This window comes from Podarcis erhardii (assembly GCF_964252035.2).
Source record: "Podarcis erhardii genome assembly, chromosome: 9".
NCBI classification, from domain to species: domain Eukaryota; kingdom Metazoa; phylum Chordata; class Lepidosauria; order Squamata; family Lacertidae; genus Podarcis; species Podarcis erhardii.
In genome coordinates this window covers 56,575,438-56,591,243 of record NC_138512.1, presented here as the reverse complement: position 1 = coordinate 56,591,243, position 15,806 = coordinate 56,575,438, and the positions used below count along the sequence as shown (strand labels likewise).

The window sequence follows — 15,806 nt, the reverse complement described above, 5'->3', positions numbered from 1 at the left end:
TGTGTGTGTGTGTGTGTGTGTGTGTGTGTGTGTTTTCGTAGTGCTGAAGGGACTCACTCCCTTTCTGCAGTGCAGAATGCCTGCTGGTTCTGTCTAAAATGATGAAAGCATAGAACGGTGAAGAGCAAACACACACAAAAGTTCAGACCTGATCAGCGATGATGAGAGGACTCCTACTGGGATCTCTGGGGAGTGATGATAAAGAATTAAAGTCTCTGGATTTTTTTAAGCTAACAAATGAATCTTCTTTATTCAACGTAAACTGGGATAAAAAAGGCCTATTAAACAGAGCTAATGCTAATCTTCCAGTAATAGCTCCATTGCCTTCAATAGAGGAGAGGGAGAGGGATCCTAAAACCCACATAATTTTTTTTTAGAAAAGATAACTTTTAACCCTGGACACTTTGCTGATGCCAAACTTTACTTAAATGGAAATTTGCCGGGACAGTGAAATACCTCCTTTTTAGCAGAGCAAGCCAGCCAGTGCTCAACAATGAATTGTGACAGCTTTTGAGTTATGCAGAACTCCTGCTCACAGGGATTGTTCAAAGGGGGGGGGGGATGGAAGAATGTGCCTTGAGCATAGGCCAAATTTGGACAATCATCTCTCTTACCACGTAGAGATGTGAACAAGTATTTTGCCGGCATGTGTAACCTCTTGGCTATTCCTTTTGCAGCAAGACTGGATGCAACACATATGTCTTCAATTAACTGTAGTTTCCCATTGCATTGAAACCATGGTTACCAGCTTCAGGACAAGCCAGGAGCCTAAACCAACTTCAAACCAAGGTTTCGGATGCTGACTTGTACTAAAGCTGCTAGCCATCATTTCCCAGTTTGGACAAAATAGGAAATTAAGATGAGTTGGAGATTTCCTAGCTTAATTTCAGCTCAAGTGAAAGGACTGTGTGTGTGTGCAGGCAGAAGACTCGTTCATATTTCAACTTATTAAGCTGAGGAATGATTGTCCAAAAGCAGCCAGTATGAAGCCCCACTTATCATTGTCTGAGAATTCTTTCAGCCCGAAGCAGGAAAGGAAAGAAGACGTTTCATATGGATTAGAAATCTTGTGCTGTGCTAAGGTCTCGAGCTATGAAGAAGTACACTGAAATACTGAAGTATCAGAGTTTCCTTTAAAAATATGACAAGGAGGCAGGAGAATTGGTCCCTCTTGGAACCCGCTGCCCAAATAGTGGCTGTATAATGTGCATATTTTATAGCTGAATAGGTAAAAAAAGCAATCTTGACAAGACCAGTCACTGAGCTGTTTTGAAAATGAAGCCTTTTATAAGTCTATCACAGCAACCACAGTCCTTGTACATATCATAATTTCTAACTCTGAGGGCCTAGTCACACCCAAGGAAAATAAAGGGCTCTGATCATCCTAGTTACTTGATTCCGACTGGATCCTACCTGTTTCCTGCCTGCCCTTTCCATTGTCCCCAAACTCGCTAGATCTGCATCCTCTTCTTCACCAGGTTCTGATTCACCAGGACTGGACACAAGTTATGACTCTGGATGCATATACACAAAATGTTTAAAACACATGCCCCCCCCCCAAATAACCCTGGGAACTGTAGTTCACCACTCAGTGCTGCAGTTCAAAGCACCCTAAACAAACTACAGTTCCCAGGATTGAATTACATGAAAATCAAAACATCACATGTCACAATTACCAAGTTTATGCTGAGTTCAATTCTCTGAATATCTCTAGAAGAGGCACTTCTTGTCTGGCTGGTTTCCATCCGTAAAATGGGAATGATAGTGATCTTACGTATTGTCACTAACAAGAGGACAAGATACAGATAGGTAGCCGTGTTGGTCTGCCATAGTCAAAACAAAAAATAATAATAATAATAAATAATAATAATATTTTTAAAAAGTTTAAAAAATTAATAAAAAATAATAAAAAAATAAAATAAAAAAATCCTTCCAGTAGCACCTTAAAGACCAACTAAGTTAGTTCTTGGTATGAGCTTTCGTGTGCTGGTGTGTTGGTATCTGAAGAAGTGTGCATGCACACGAAAGCTCATACCAAGAACTAACTTAGTTGGTCTTTAAGGTGCTACTGGAAGGAATTTTTTTATTTTGTTTTGAAGAGGACAAGATAAATGTGTAAAGAGTTTTGCATGTTTAAACTGCTAAAGAAATGATAGCAATAGGAGTAAATGTAATGTGGGCACTAGCTCTTGTCTTGTGCTTATCATATTATTGTAAATTTTATGCAAATATGCCTTGAGGTTGCCTTGTTTTCCCCCCCATTTCATTTCATGCCAAGTAGCTGTGGCACCCATGATTTATCCATGGAATAACCCCCACACTACTTCATTCCCCCACCTATGCATGATTAAAAAAAAATAAACTCAAATGTATAAGTTGGGAGACGGTACTTAATGAATGCAGAAGTGAAATTGGCATGTAAAAGTCTCTTAATAACCCGAATTTGAGCATACTTTACAATACTTTTAGTAGATCATGCAGTGCTATTTTGTAACTTCAATTTCAAGCTAACGAGGAGTTCCTCTAATGAAAATAATGATTTTTTCATGCTGTACCAGATGGTAATTTAAAGCATTTCAATTAAACAAACCATCTCATTAGAGTGCCTTGATAATGCAGTTGAGTTTTCTTTGATATGGTCAGAAATATCTCACAAGCTTTTGGGATGCAATCAAAACTCTCCAATAAACTTGTTGCTAAAAAGACAGCTGCCTTGTACATGTATTTTCATAGCAATCAAATGACCTAGTTTAGAAGTGTTTGAAGCCATTTCAAGTGGAATAGGAACAAATTAACCTTGTTTAACAAGTAGTGTTCAATTTGTGTTCTAACACTCTTTTGAGCTCTGCCGTCTATGTGTTATTTTATTTCTCCTGTTACATAATGCATATTCCTCAAGCATGCATGAAGAAAAGGGCTCCTACGGCATCAGCGCTATTGTCCTCAAAATGTCTCTTGTGCCAAACAATTCATTATGTGAATAGTTGCTCTCTTTGTTTATATCTGAGCCCAAACTACAATGTCTTCTACCACCAGCACTATCATATTGGCAAGAAAGCCATTTCAGATTCTGGAAACAGGAAGGAAAAAGAGATTCAGAGAGCTCAAAGAGCCAGGTTAGATTGTACATAGAAGCAAGCCTTATCTTTACAATACTTGTGTATGGGGCGTTTGCAGGAAATAGAACAAGGAGCTAAAATATGTGTTGCTTTCCGTCCAGCTCAACCTGGGATTTTTCTGCACACGTTTACTGTATAGCTGCTGACTTGGCAAAATGGCTTTATTAAGAGCACAACAATCCTATGCACGCTTACTTGGGAGTAGGGATGGGAGAGAAATTTGATTTAGTTCACATTCAAAGGTGAACTTAAGAAAAACTCAGACTTTCTGAAACAATATGCATAGTGAAACAGGGGAGAAGTTTAACTCATTCCAGCTTATTCCTGTATTGACAAAAAATAACTCCTCTGAAGCTGCTATTTGCATTGCAAGGAAATCCCTCCATAAGCATCAGGGGAGGAAAAGGTTACACTTCACTTCCCAGTCACGATCATTTTCAGCCCTCACCAGCTAATGCTATTTGGATCTCTAAAAACCTGCTCTTAAATAGAAATATACATTTACTGAAAATATACATTTAACCACACTGACCCTTCTTCCCCTTGCTTAATGATAGGTGATAGTGGGTTAATGAAGGGTATATAAATACCCTGTAGACTTCACAGGTTTACTGCAAAGCTCATGTTGGAGCAACCTGGATTTAAAGCTCATAAGGCTCAATAGAAGGTTATTGTGTTGCATGGCATGGTTACGTTTCTTGGATCAACCAAGCACAATGTTTATTTCTACCACAAACTCATGTATTTTAATCGAAAAGCCTCTATGTCCAAATTGGTTGCGTCCCTTTAATGAAAATTTAATACTTTCCTTCCAAGTGCTAAAAAAAACAACTTCAAGAGTCTTTTAAACAGAAGAGAGTCATTAGTGTTGCCACTTTCCTTTCGGTTTCCTGAAAGGGAGAAGTTTGACCCTGAGGTGTCATGTTAATTTGGTTCTTTCCCCCTCCCCACCCCTGGATATGTTCCTTCTAGTGTTACTGTTTTGTTGTTGTTTATTGCGAGCTGCAGAAAGTAGGAGAAAATAAAATTTGCTCAAGCTGATGTTCTTAAATCAGTGGCAGTCTAGCTTAACAAAGAGGCAGGAATATGGAAATGTTTGCTGCACAGTTACATAATTTTAAACTCAGGACTTAATGAGCTTACAGGGGTGCCCTCTTTAAATGATATACCACTACACTTACAAAGGATCTGCTGCATGCATTTGGAGCCCTTCTGCTCATCCTGCTATGCCTCTTAACCTCTGCTCCAAAGGTCCATCCTGGTGGTGCCACTGTTGCTAGCAGACCCAGCCCTATCATTAGCAACAACATGCCATTGGGCTCAGGTGACTGATTCAGAAAGGCGGTGGAGCGCCTGCCTGCTATTGCCTCCTTCCAAAGTCCTGCTCAGCTCTGGACCATCATCAGGTAGGTGCCATCTTAGATGCCTCCAAATGCCATGCCTGGTGTGACGTCAGCAACAGATTGGATGTTGCATTTGGAGCCACCTAAGATGGCTCCCAGCTGCTAAGCAGGTAGCACCCTCTTGCCACCAGGACTGCGTAAGCTGCACAACAATGGGTGGCCATGCTGGATTAAGGCTCGGGGACTGAGGCTCAATGGATATGTGTGATTTTTGTTGCCAGTGCCAGCTTTTGGGTCAGCGCTGGTTGTTGTGAAACAGTTCGTCTTTAAATAAGTTGAGCTGTACTGTATAAGTTCTGCTGAATATCAGTCCTGCATGTATACCGCTAACCACTTCTCTCTTCCGCCTAGCTTTAATATTTGCTGTGTCGGACATAAGTAATAAAGAAGCGGCTATCCCATTCTTTGTCCTTTTCAAGAGAGATATGGCAGTGGAGAAAAGAGAGGGAAATGGCAGCTATCTATGTCACTTTATTAATCTAGTAATGTATATACTTAATTGCCAGGGGTAAAAAGCTGCTCTTCAAATGATGAAAATATGAAGTGATCAAAATAGAAAGGTTTTTTTTTAATAAAAAGCTAAATCCTCTAGGCATTAAGAGCTTAAATGCAAAACGCATGAATCATTATATCAAGCCAACTCTTAGGGGTAAATATTCTGTGTGGGGAATTAGTTGCTCTTAATTGGAGTTGTGAGCTTAAATCCCAGAACACTGCACAGCACAGAAAAATATACCCTTTGTTTTAATATTGAAACAGAGAGGAGGCAGCTCAATGATCTAGGGAAGTGTGTGATTATTCTGCCATGTAAGCAACAGGGCATACAGTTTCTAGTACTGAAAATTAGAGCCTTCAGCCTCTCAGTCACCAATGTTTAAAAATATGCTTGAAATTGAATCCAAAATTCTGGCCTCCTACTTTTCCATCTGTCTATCTGCCCCAGCAATTCTATGCTATAGTTTCTAGACTCCAAAGCTCCTTTGTCCACTTCCATTTTGCCCATAGCACACGCTTCACAGTGTGAATCTTTCCAAATGAACATTCCATGACATCACATAAGCTGTTCGGTCATGCTCTTAGCAAATCAATGATTTTTTAAAATAATCTATTCCTCATTATATCTCAAATGATCAAGAACTGTGAAGCATAATACACCGAATATTTCTATGGGTAGAGGGAAATGTGAAATGAATCACATCTATACCCTCCGCTGTATTCTGGGATTCATGTGTAATCAGGAAGGCCTTCTCCACCCTATATCCCCTGAAAAGGGGTTTTGCCCTCCAGAGGGCAGGTGTTATTATTGGGGCTGATGCCAGAGAGTGCAATCCAAAAATCACAACCACTCCCAAGGTGATACTACAAGCAAAGGGACGGGGAACCCCCTAGAACAAAATATGAACCATAAGCAGGTAACAACCATTAGCAGCTAAGCGTGGTCAGGTAAACCCAAGTGTATATTAAGAAAATATCAGGTTCTGTGTGAAAAGTTATGTGACATGGATGCCTTGCTTGTATTGGGGAACAGGGAATGCTCAGACAGGATATATGAGGGAGGGTGCCCTCTTTCAGACAGACGTTTGGTCTCAACTCTACCTGTTATCATTCTAGATTCAGAGCCATTCCACTTAGATCCCTTACTTTCCCATTACAACTTATTATGTCTCTCTTTCCTTGGCTTCTGTAAACCGGCCTTATAGAAACCCAGTAGCCACACTTCTTGCAGGAACAGAACATGCTCCAAAATGGCAGCCACGTCAGGACTGGAGCCAGTGAGAATAACAATGGTAGTAGTCCCACAACACTCTCCAAGGAGAGTGGCGACAAAATGGCAGTAACATGGTGACAGCTATCTTACATGATGACAGCTACCAGCAAGCATTCGTAAGGGTTTAATATCCTGCCTTTCACTGTCAGGCATCCTCAAGGCAGTTCACAATAATCATTAAAAACAATTAAAAAAATCATTTTAAACAAAAGTAACCACAGAGATGAAATTAGAAGATCTTTAGAGACAAATAGCAACTCTAAAGTCATTAAGGAATCTCAGACATCATTAGAAACACAAGAAAAAAAGAGGCATGCCTAAAATGGCACATAAAAATATCAAAAATTGGGCTCAGCAAACATGAGTTCCATAATTTTGGTATCGCATCAGAAAAAGCCCTCTCCTTGACCTCCATCTGCCTCAACTTGGAGGACACGGACAGCAGGAGAAGGGTGTCTGAAGAAGATCTTAAATGGTAGGTAGGCATTCTATGTAACTATTATGCCTCCAAAAGCTAGTAAACCAAACTGAAGTAAATGCAATTGCATTAGGATAAGTATAGGCAGAATTAAGAAGATAAGTAGAATTCTGACAGATCAGGCCAAAGGCCCATCTAGTCTATCACTCTGTTCTCAGAGCATACCCTCCAACATTTCTCCAATGAAAATAGGGATATCCTAAGGAAAAGTGGGGCATTCTGGGATCAAATAAAAAACTGGGAAGGCTTCTCTAAATCAAGGATGTCCCTGGAAAATAGGGACACTTGGAGGGTCTGTCAGAGTGGCCAGCCAGAAGCCCATGGGAATCCTGCAAACAGAATATCTAATTCCCAGCAACTGGGAATTCCTAATTAAATTCCCAGCAACTGGTACTTAAAGGCACACTGCCTCCAACAGGGCAGGTAGCACAAAGCCATCATTGATGGTAGCCAGTAATAACCTTACATTCCATAAATTTGTCTAATCCTCTTTTAAAGCCGTGAAAGTTGATGGCCAAAAATTCATGCTTTGGCCCATCCTTGTGCATCTGGCGACGTTAGCAGCACCTTCACTGCGGAAGATTTTGTTGTAAACAAAATAGTTCTTTTAATTGGGCCTAATTTAGGATTCCTTTCATCTCCGTATTAATGTTTTAATGTCCCTGGCCCTCTGATTAGGTCTTAATCATAAGTAAAACCATGCACCCAAATGGGACTGCAGGAATATTGTGGATCTGTGAGGGAGTGATAAAGACGCAGAGCTTGAAGTGTAGGCCACAGGTCAGCCATCTCACATAACTCCTTCTATGACTTGATCCTCCTGCCTTCATTAATTGCCAGTGGTATAATCCACAAAGTAACAGATAAACCCAGACTAGCCTTGCATGTTCTTGTCAGTAAAAGGAATGTTCACATTGCTCATGAACTGCTCTGAGGAATAAGCTGAGGGGATGTGCTTAAACGACTTATAAACTCCTTACAGCACAACCTTTCTTTGCTTCCACAATTATCTCCATATGAAGTCCAAAAAGAATCATTTTTAGAACATGTATTCTCTGTTTATGGATAAATAGGCCTTTGGTCCGATCCAGCAGGACTCTTCTTATCTTCTTCTTTAACACTGTCTATTCTACTCACAGCTTAGACAAGCAGTTGCTGAAGTCAAGAAACCAGCAAGCCCTACTGTGTCTATGGGATAAGTTTGGAGAGAGCGAAACAGTAGGAAGAAGCAGCTATCTCTGTGCAGCAGGAAGTCCCCTTACTGTTCTTGCTCCACAGCCCCAAACCCTCTATGACATATCCTCAAACAATTATTCAGTGACAATAGGGATGCCCCATTCCATGATGATAATTTTACTATTTACCAGTATATCCAACACATCTGATTGGGTTGCCCCAGCCACTCTGAGCAGCTTCCAACATATATAAAAACATAATAAAACATTAAACATTTTTTTAAAACCCCTTCCCCATAAAGGATTGCCTTAAGACGGCTTGGGGGGTTGGATAACTCCATACCCTCCAACATTTCTCCAATGAAAATAAAAACATCCTAAGGAAACGTGAGACATTCCAGGATCAACTCAGAGACTGGGACGGCTTCTCTAAATCAGGGATGTCCCTGGAAAATAGGGACACTGCTATGATACTACAGGAAATTATTGGAGAGCTTTTTCCCCTAGGCGGGGGGGCGGGGGCGGGGAGCAGGCAGCAAGAAAATATTTTCCTGTCCCAGCTTCTTCCATGGAATCATGTTTGTTCTATGTGGATTTGAGATCAGAAAACATTTCTGGACTGTGTCAATGATGATCACTAGATCACTGTGTTTGCAATGCATGAATAAATCTTACTGTTTCCTTGACATACTCTTGAGAAAGAGGTCGGACTAGCCCTATGGGCTGGGGGTTCTCTCTGCCACCTTCAAGAGATTGTTTGCATGTAGGATTTATTGAACTTCTGACATGACAGTTAACTTTGGCCAGTATAGAAAAGCACAGAAATGGCAGCGTGCAAACAGCCCAATTTAATGGCTGTAACCTGATTCAGATCGTGGCTTTCTGGGATTTAGAAAGCCATCACAAAACTTTGAGGCAGTTTGTTGACTTTATCACAGTGTCTGTCCTCCTGCTCAAGGTTACAGCCTGAAATACCACTGTACAGTCCCAATTGACCATCTTTCATGGCTGGTTCCAGTCCTAGGGATGGGTGTTAAATTCCATCCAGCGTGATTCCTGTGAGCCGAAAACATGGATGGTTTGCATGACTGGGATTTGTCACGAGGAGAAAGGAATGTAACTTGAAAAGTGCAGAAGGTTTACAAATTTTCCTGGGATGGAATGATTGCCACCCTCCCAGGGCAAAAAAAAAAAAAAAAAAAAAAGCCCCAACAAGGGTTCAATAGGATCTCCACCTCTGTTGGTTTTAATTAGCAACTTTAAGCAAACTCATTGCTCTCCCTCAAATGTGTATGTGGTGGGGAAAGAATAAATAGCTGAGGCCTGCAATTCATTTACACTTCAAATATACTTCTGAGTTGGTTATTCCTCAATTAATAAAATAGCTGGTGTATCCCTAAAGTAGTATAAAGTGACACGCTGTGTGAAATCAATTTTCCTTTCCAAAATCATTAAATCCAGTAGCTGTGACTGCATCCCTGCTAATTCTGGTTGCAGCCCTTTCATCCTCCATTAGCTTTGGCGCTCCTAACAGGCTGTCAAAAATAATTTCCCAGGACGTAAATAATTCAGAAATTAAAAATTAATAAATAATAACAGGGAGCTACTGGGAGATAGACTGGGTCAATTAGTCAGCTCTGCATTCTGTTTCTTCACAGCAGGGGGGCAACCATATTCGTTACCAGACTCTTGCCTCCGATTCCTAGGTCTGATTTACGGCTCTTCATTACTGGATCCAGTCAGACACAATTACCTCCATCACTATCTCCATTCCTAACTTCAAAGAAACACACATTTTCTTGTCTGCTATTTTTCCTCCTTGCAGCAGCCTCAGCTTGACGTCTCTGGAATTTCTTCCATGCGGACTAATTAATAAGACTTCGACTTATCATATTCACTTCTTTTCTTTGATGTCCTACCTTAGTCAATCATCCTATTTAATTAGAATTTCAATGATAACTTTACTTATCTTGTGGGTAGATGTAAATTAAAATAACAGGGTTTTAATTCTCTTTCTTACGGGGTTGTGACATTAAAAAAAAAAAAAAAACACAGGAAAAAGTTCCAGTCCAAATGCAATGTTACGTGTGTTTGTATGCTTGTGAGAGGCTGCCTTCTGCTAAACTGTTTACCTCCTTGCTACAAAATATTTTTGTTTGTTGAACACGCACCATTGAAGTGGAAATGAACTTTGGATCCTTTTAACATCACCCAATCTTCACAGGTCCATGCTGGGGAGTGGTTAAATTAAGGTGTGTGTGAATAAATGCTAGATGGCTAAAAAGGAAAGGAAAATGGTGCTCTTTTTGTGTATGATTCTTTCAGAAATGCAGTAGAGTTAATAATAATAACACTTAGTAAACAGATTGCTGATGAGGCTGCAATTTGAAATAGACTTACTTGAAAGAAAGCCACATTGGACTCACTTTGGAGCAGACATGCATCAGTTTGTACTATCTGTGTACCAATGTGTACCAACCCAGGTGTTTGGTGCATTATCTTGTCAACCTTTACAACAATCTTATAAATACTACTGCCGCCCGCACACCGCCCCAGTAAATATTGCAAACTGCAGTGGGTGTGGGGAGAGGAAAAAGGGGGCAGGCACTTCAGGTGTTCAGGCGGAGGTGAGATTCAAATTGGGGATTTCCTGATTCCTAGCTGAGCCTCTTAGTTGCACAGATTGCAGTTATTTAATTATTTTAAATTTATAGCTTTGTCCAAGGTGCTGGTAATTAGCTATGAAGCTTCAGATGGGTTTGTGACCAGACTAGTTGAAGGACTGTCTCCTCCCACACCAACCAGTTACATTTGCCATCTGAGTACTTTCTCCATGTCCTGCTGCCTGTATGTGGAACAAGACCTTGTGCATTGCAGCTTTAAAATAAATAGACCCCCAATGAATTCCACCTCTCTTTTGGGGTGTGTGTATATAAGCAAAGTTTTGAAATGTCTTTTTGATATTATTTATGTACTGTATACCCTTCTGAGTGGGAATCATATATCTTTGGCACTTGACCTATGACTGACTTGACAGTCCATGTATATGGAGAATGCTAACAATCCACAGTTTGGTATGGCATGTAAACAACAAATAATTATTTCTGGTGTGTTCCACTATTACCCAGCAATTAGCTCTGGGTTGCTAGGAGGACACGCTGTCTTCCTTATTCACTTCAATAGAAGGAAGCAGTTCTAAGTTTATTCTCCGCTCATGGAGCCGCTGTCCACTGGGCATCCCCAGTGACAGCCTTAGAACTGAAGCACAAAACAGACATCATGCATACTTTTGTTGTTTAGTCATGTCCGACTCTTTGTGACCCTATGGACCAGAGCACACCAGGCACTCCTGTCTTCCACTGCCTCCCGCAGTTTTGTCAAACTCATGTTAGTAGCTTCGAGAACACTGTCCAACCATCTTGTCCTCTGTTGTCCCCTTCTCCATGTGCCCTCCATCTTTCCCAACATCAGGGTCTTTTCCAGAGAGTCTTCTCTTCCCATGAGGTGGCCAAAGTATTGGAGCCTCAGCTTCATGATCTGTCCTTCCAGTGAGCACTCAGGGCTGATTTCCTTCAGAATGGAGAGGTTTGATCTTTTTGCAGTCCATGGGACTCTCAAGAGTCTCCTCCAGCACCATAATTCAAAAGCATCATCAATTCTTCGGCAATCAGCCTTCTTTATGGTCCAGCTCTCACTTCCATACATCACTACTGGGAAAACCATAGCGTTTACTATATGGACCTTTGTCAGCAAGGTGATGTCTCTGCTTTTTAAGATGCTGTCTAGGTTTGTCATTGCTTTTCTCCCAAGAAGCAGGCGTCTTTTAATTTCGTGGCTGCTGTCACCATCTGCAGTGATCATGGAGCCCAAGAAAGTAAAATCTCTCACTGCCTCCACTTCTTCCCTTTCTATTTGCCAGGAGTTGATCAGACCAGTGGCCATGATCTTCCTTTTTTTGACGTTGAGCTTCAGACCATATTTTGTGCTCTCCTCTTTCACCCTCATTAAAAGGTTCTTTAATTCCTCCTCATGAGACAGTTATTTGGTATAATGGCACACATAGATGGAGGAACTGGGAAAATGGCAAGTACTCTGGAATTTGGCTACTTACATTGTAAGGCTCACTTAGGGTGGTACATTCCACACTGGTTCTGTATGCATTCCTAAAGTACATGTAGGGCACTTGGGCAAATTTTTTTGGAGGGGAGGGAACCATTAAAGTATTACTTAAAAGTACCTCATGATAGCTGCATTACTTCTGTAAAATGGACTGCGTTTGTTACATTTTAAATACTTCAGTCAAGGTTTTTATGCAAATTGGAAAACCTCCCTTTCCATATTTCTAGAACTTTTCTTTTCTTTTAATGTTAGGATTTCTGTCAGTTGAACATGTGGCCCAAATCTGTCATGTCCAACTAACATCAGCACTATTGTTTAAAGATACGAATACAGTAGCAAAGTGTTGCCTTTATAAAATATTTCCAAATTCCTTTATCAGCAATTTAAGTGTTGTTCTTGAACAATTGGATCCTGTTACATTTTTCTATTTAGGGCATTATTATTTAATTTAATTTAATTGGTTTCTTTCCTCCCCTTAGGGTTCTCTGGACCCAGAAAGTTCAAATTAAATACTCTAATTGCTCTGAAACTCACTTGTGGTCTAAAATGTGTTCCTTTTAAAATGAGCTTGCATATCTAGTTCATACATATTCTTCTCATTATTTCATGAGACTGGGAAATGTTGGGTGTCTAAAATTTGCATTTGAAAACAGCCAATAATTAACCAAAATAATAATTATATAGATATCATACAGAGAGGCTATTTCACAACAAACTGTAAGTTACAAATTTATAAATAAGGCCATGAGCACACATCAAAGCTTTTTGAAAGCATGCTATTTAAAAGACGAAAGCAGAGGCAGATAATGATGGCATCAGACATCACAGGGTCTGGGAAGACAGCTTACTTTGGAACCTGTTGACCCCATCCAGAGAGGCATACATACCGCAAGGCAAGAGGATTGTCCTACAGGTTTAAAAAGCCTCCCGGAGTGTGATAAGAAGGATGAAGGTTTAAAAGTCAGTCAAAAACCCTGTTGCACCCATGTTATGCTCGGGCACATACTTCTGTGGCTATCTGGAATGGATCATCTGATATCCAAAACCTAGAGTAGTCAATAGCACATGAGCAAAAGGTAGAGTTTCTTAATATGTAATTGTTATGTACTGAAGTTCTCACCCAGGGCCAGCAGGGGGATATTGTAGATAGTTATGCAAATAAGGGATTGAAAGTGACGTTCAGTGATTGGATAGTTTTAGAAAATTGCTACAGTTACGATGTACTGGAGCTCTATATAAGCAGGCTGACTGAACCCTTCAGTTCAGTTCTGTTCTGGCCTCTGAAAAAACAAGAGCTGTTTGAAGAATTGATGTGTCGTCTGATATGTTCACCCACAACTCTGCAAGTTAAATATGGGTGGTCTCACAGGAAACACATGTAAAGAGAAAGTATAAATAAACCATGTCTTGTGCTTAGGGCTGGCATCGGGTTTTGCCTCATTGGGCAGCTGCCAAGGACAATGCTCTCGTAGGGGTCTCACTGCCAATCCCTGTAGCTGCTTTGCAGTGGCTGCCTGCTTGCTTACAAAGAAGGCTGTATAGCAATGAAACAGAAGAGAATGAATGCTCACATTCCTGATTCAGGATACTGTAGTCACGAAACATACTCCCCCCACCCCCCAAGAAGAAAATTGCACTTCTGAAATGCATTCCATTTCTGTAAATGCAGACACTGTCAATAATTAATTTCTCTTTCATTTCCTCACTCTTGTGTCCTCTTCAGCCACACAGCAGAGCAAAAAAGGGCAGCAATCTCCATGCACCACACCTTGACCTCTTTTTTCTTGGAGGTTGTGCATAGTGGAGAGAAAAAAATAATAATGTAAAGCTGCTTGGAGGAACATTCCTGTATAGCTGCTTGGAGTAGCCACCCACCACAACTCATCTGGCAGGGCCACCTGGAGAAGGGTCTCCAAAGACTATATCAAAGTCTGGGTAAGGGCTTTATGCCTTTATATGCTAATGTCAACACTTGAATTGGGAATAGAAATAGACTGGAAGCCAGGACAAATGACCAAACACTGGGGTAATGTGTTCATACATTCCAATCCCGGTTAACGATTTTGCTGCCTTATTTTGACCAAAATGAAATTTCCAAACTATTTTCAAAGACAGCCCCACATACAATGCATTGCAGTAATCCAAGCACAAGGCTATCTGTCCAGATAAGCTCACAGTTGACATATCAGCTGGTTTTAATACAAAGCATTCTGAGCCGGCAAGGCCACTAAACAAGCTGATAGGGAGGAGGTATGCCTGGGCAGGTGCGGTAACACAGCGGCTGTTGTTTCTCTCAAGGCCATAGTAAATTTCAAGTATAATGATGGCAGAAATATAACCGTTAAGCCAAAATTCATGTCGGCAGGGCTAAAGCTTAGAAAGGGAGTGGTTGCTAAGCAACCACGTGACTATCATTTTTGCTTCATGATTATAACAGTAATATGAGATCTTTTATGTGTTGCCCGGCAACCATGCAAGTTCTGTTTCCTACTATTTCCCATCCTTTCTCTTTGTAGTTTATGGTTAATGAGCACAGCTGGCTGGAAAGTTCTAACAGCTGCTATCTCCTCAGCCTAGGACTTACCTGATGAATCATAACAGGTTTGACAGGGTAGAAGGGTGTTACTTATGTTAGGGGCAAGGCAGTGGCCCACTTTAGTTGGATTTTGTCCATGGGCTACCATTTGCCACCCTGTACCTTAGTCAGTGAAAAATCACTTGCACAGGTATATCACATTGTTTTAAATATGCTTGGGTTGTGCTTTCAGGCATCGTCAGTACTATGTGCTTTAAAAAAACCAGAACTGCCCTAAATTGAAGATCTGATTTAGCATGCTCTTTAAAAAACAAAAAAAAATCACTTACAAAATTTAAAGTGTGCCTTGTTCATTTTATGTGCTGTGTAAATATCTGAAAAGTTTCTCCAATAGCCAAAAGTACTTGAACTAAAATATTTTAATGGGGAATAGGGAAAGCAACAAAATGCACTTTGTGTGGTTTTAATGTCATACTAAAATAAAATGCACAGCTTTACTTGGAAATTATTTTTATTGGAATGGTTGTAAATATTTTAAGATATTGTACCTCAATAGCATACACTTCCCATATATTATCTAGATATTTTAACAGTAAAATCCTACGCATGTTTTCTCAAAGTTCCACTGATCATTGAGGCTTACTCCCTAATAAGTGTGTTTAGGATTGCAGCATGAAGGGATAAAATTAAAGTGCTGAAAACTCTAATTAAAATTCCTGAAAAATGGTAACTACAAGTTTTATATTTTAACATTATTGTCTCCATTCCATTTCCCCAATTTAACTGGAATGTATATTGTGTTTTCATTATGTTACTAAATAATTTTATGAAGCCGTGTATAAAAGCGGAACCTTTTCTGCAGGAAAAAATTCACTACATATCACCAAACATCCTGCTAAAAAGGCCCCCATGTTGATGAAGTGGAAGATCAGAGAAGAGGCGTTTTTATAAACAATGCTTAGAACAGAGGAGGACTATATAAAAAACTGACTACACCAATATCATTTCAGTGCTGAGCCATTTCATTTTACCAGGTTTTAAAATTTGAACTAGTTTTAATTGTTTTATGCCGCTGTATTAAAACTTCAGGGGTTTTTTTAGTATGTTTTCATTCTGTTGTTTTATTTTATTTTTTTGCAAGATGCCCCGGGAACCAAGGCAAAGGGTAAAAACAAGAAAGCTTCATAACTCCTCCCTTCCAAGTTGAA

General features: G+C 40.2%; 1 long non-coding RNA gene across 1 annotated transcript in view; it reads left to right on the top strand.

The window, feature by feature from the left end:
• Nucleotides 1-15,806, top strand: part of LOC309350414 — a 691,638-nt gene that overhangs the window by 351,666 nt on the left and 324,166 nt on the right. The window lies entirely within an intron of this gene.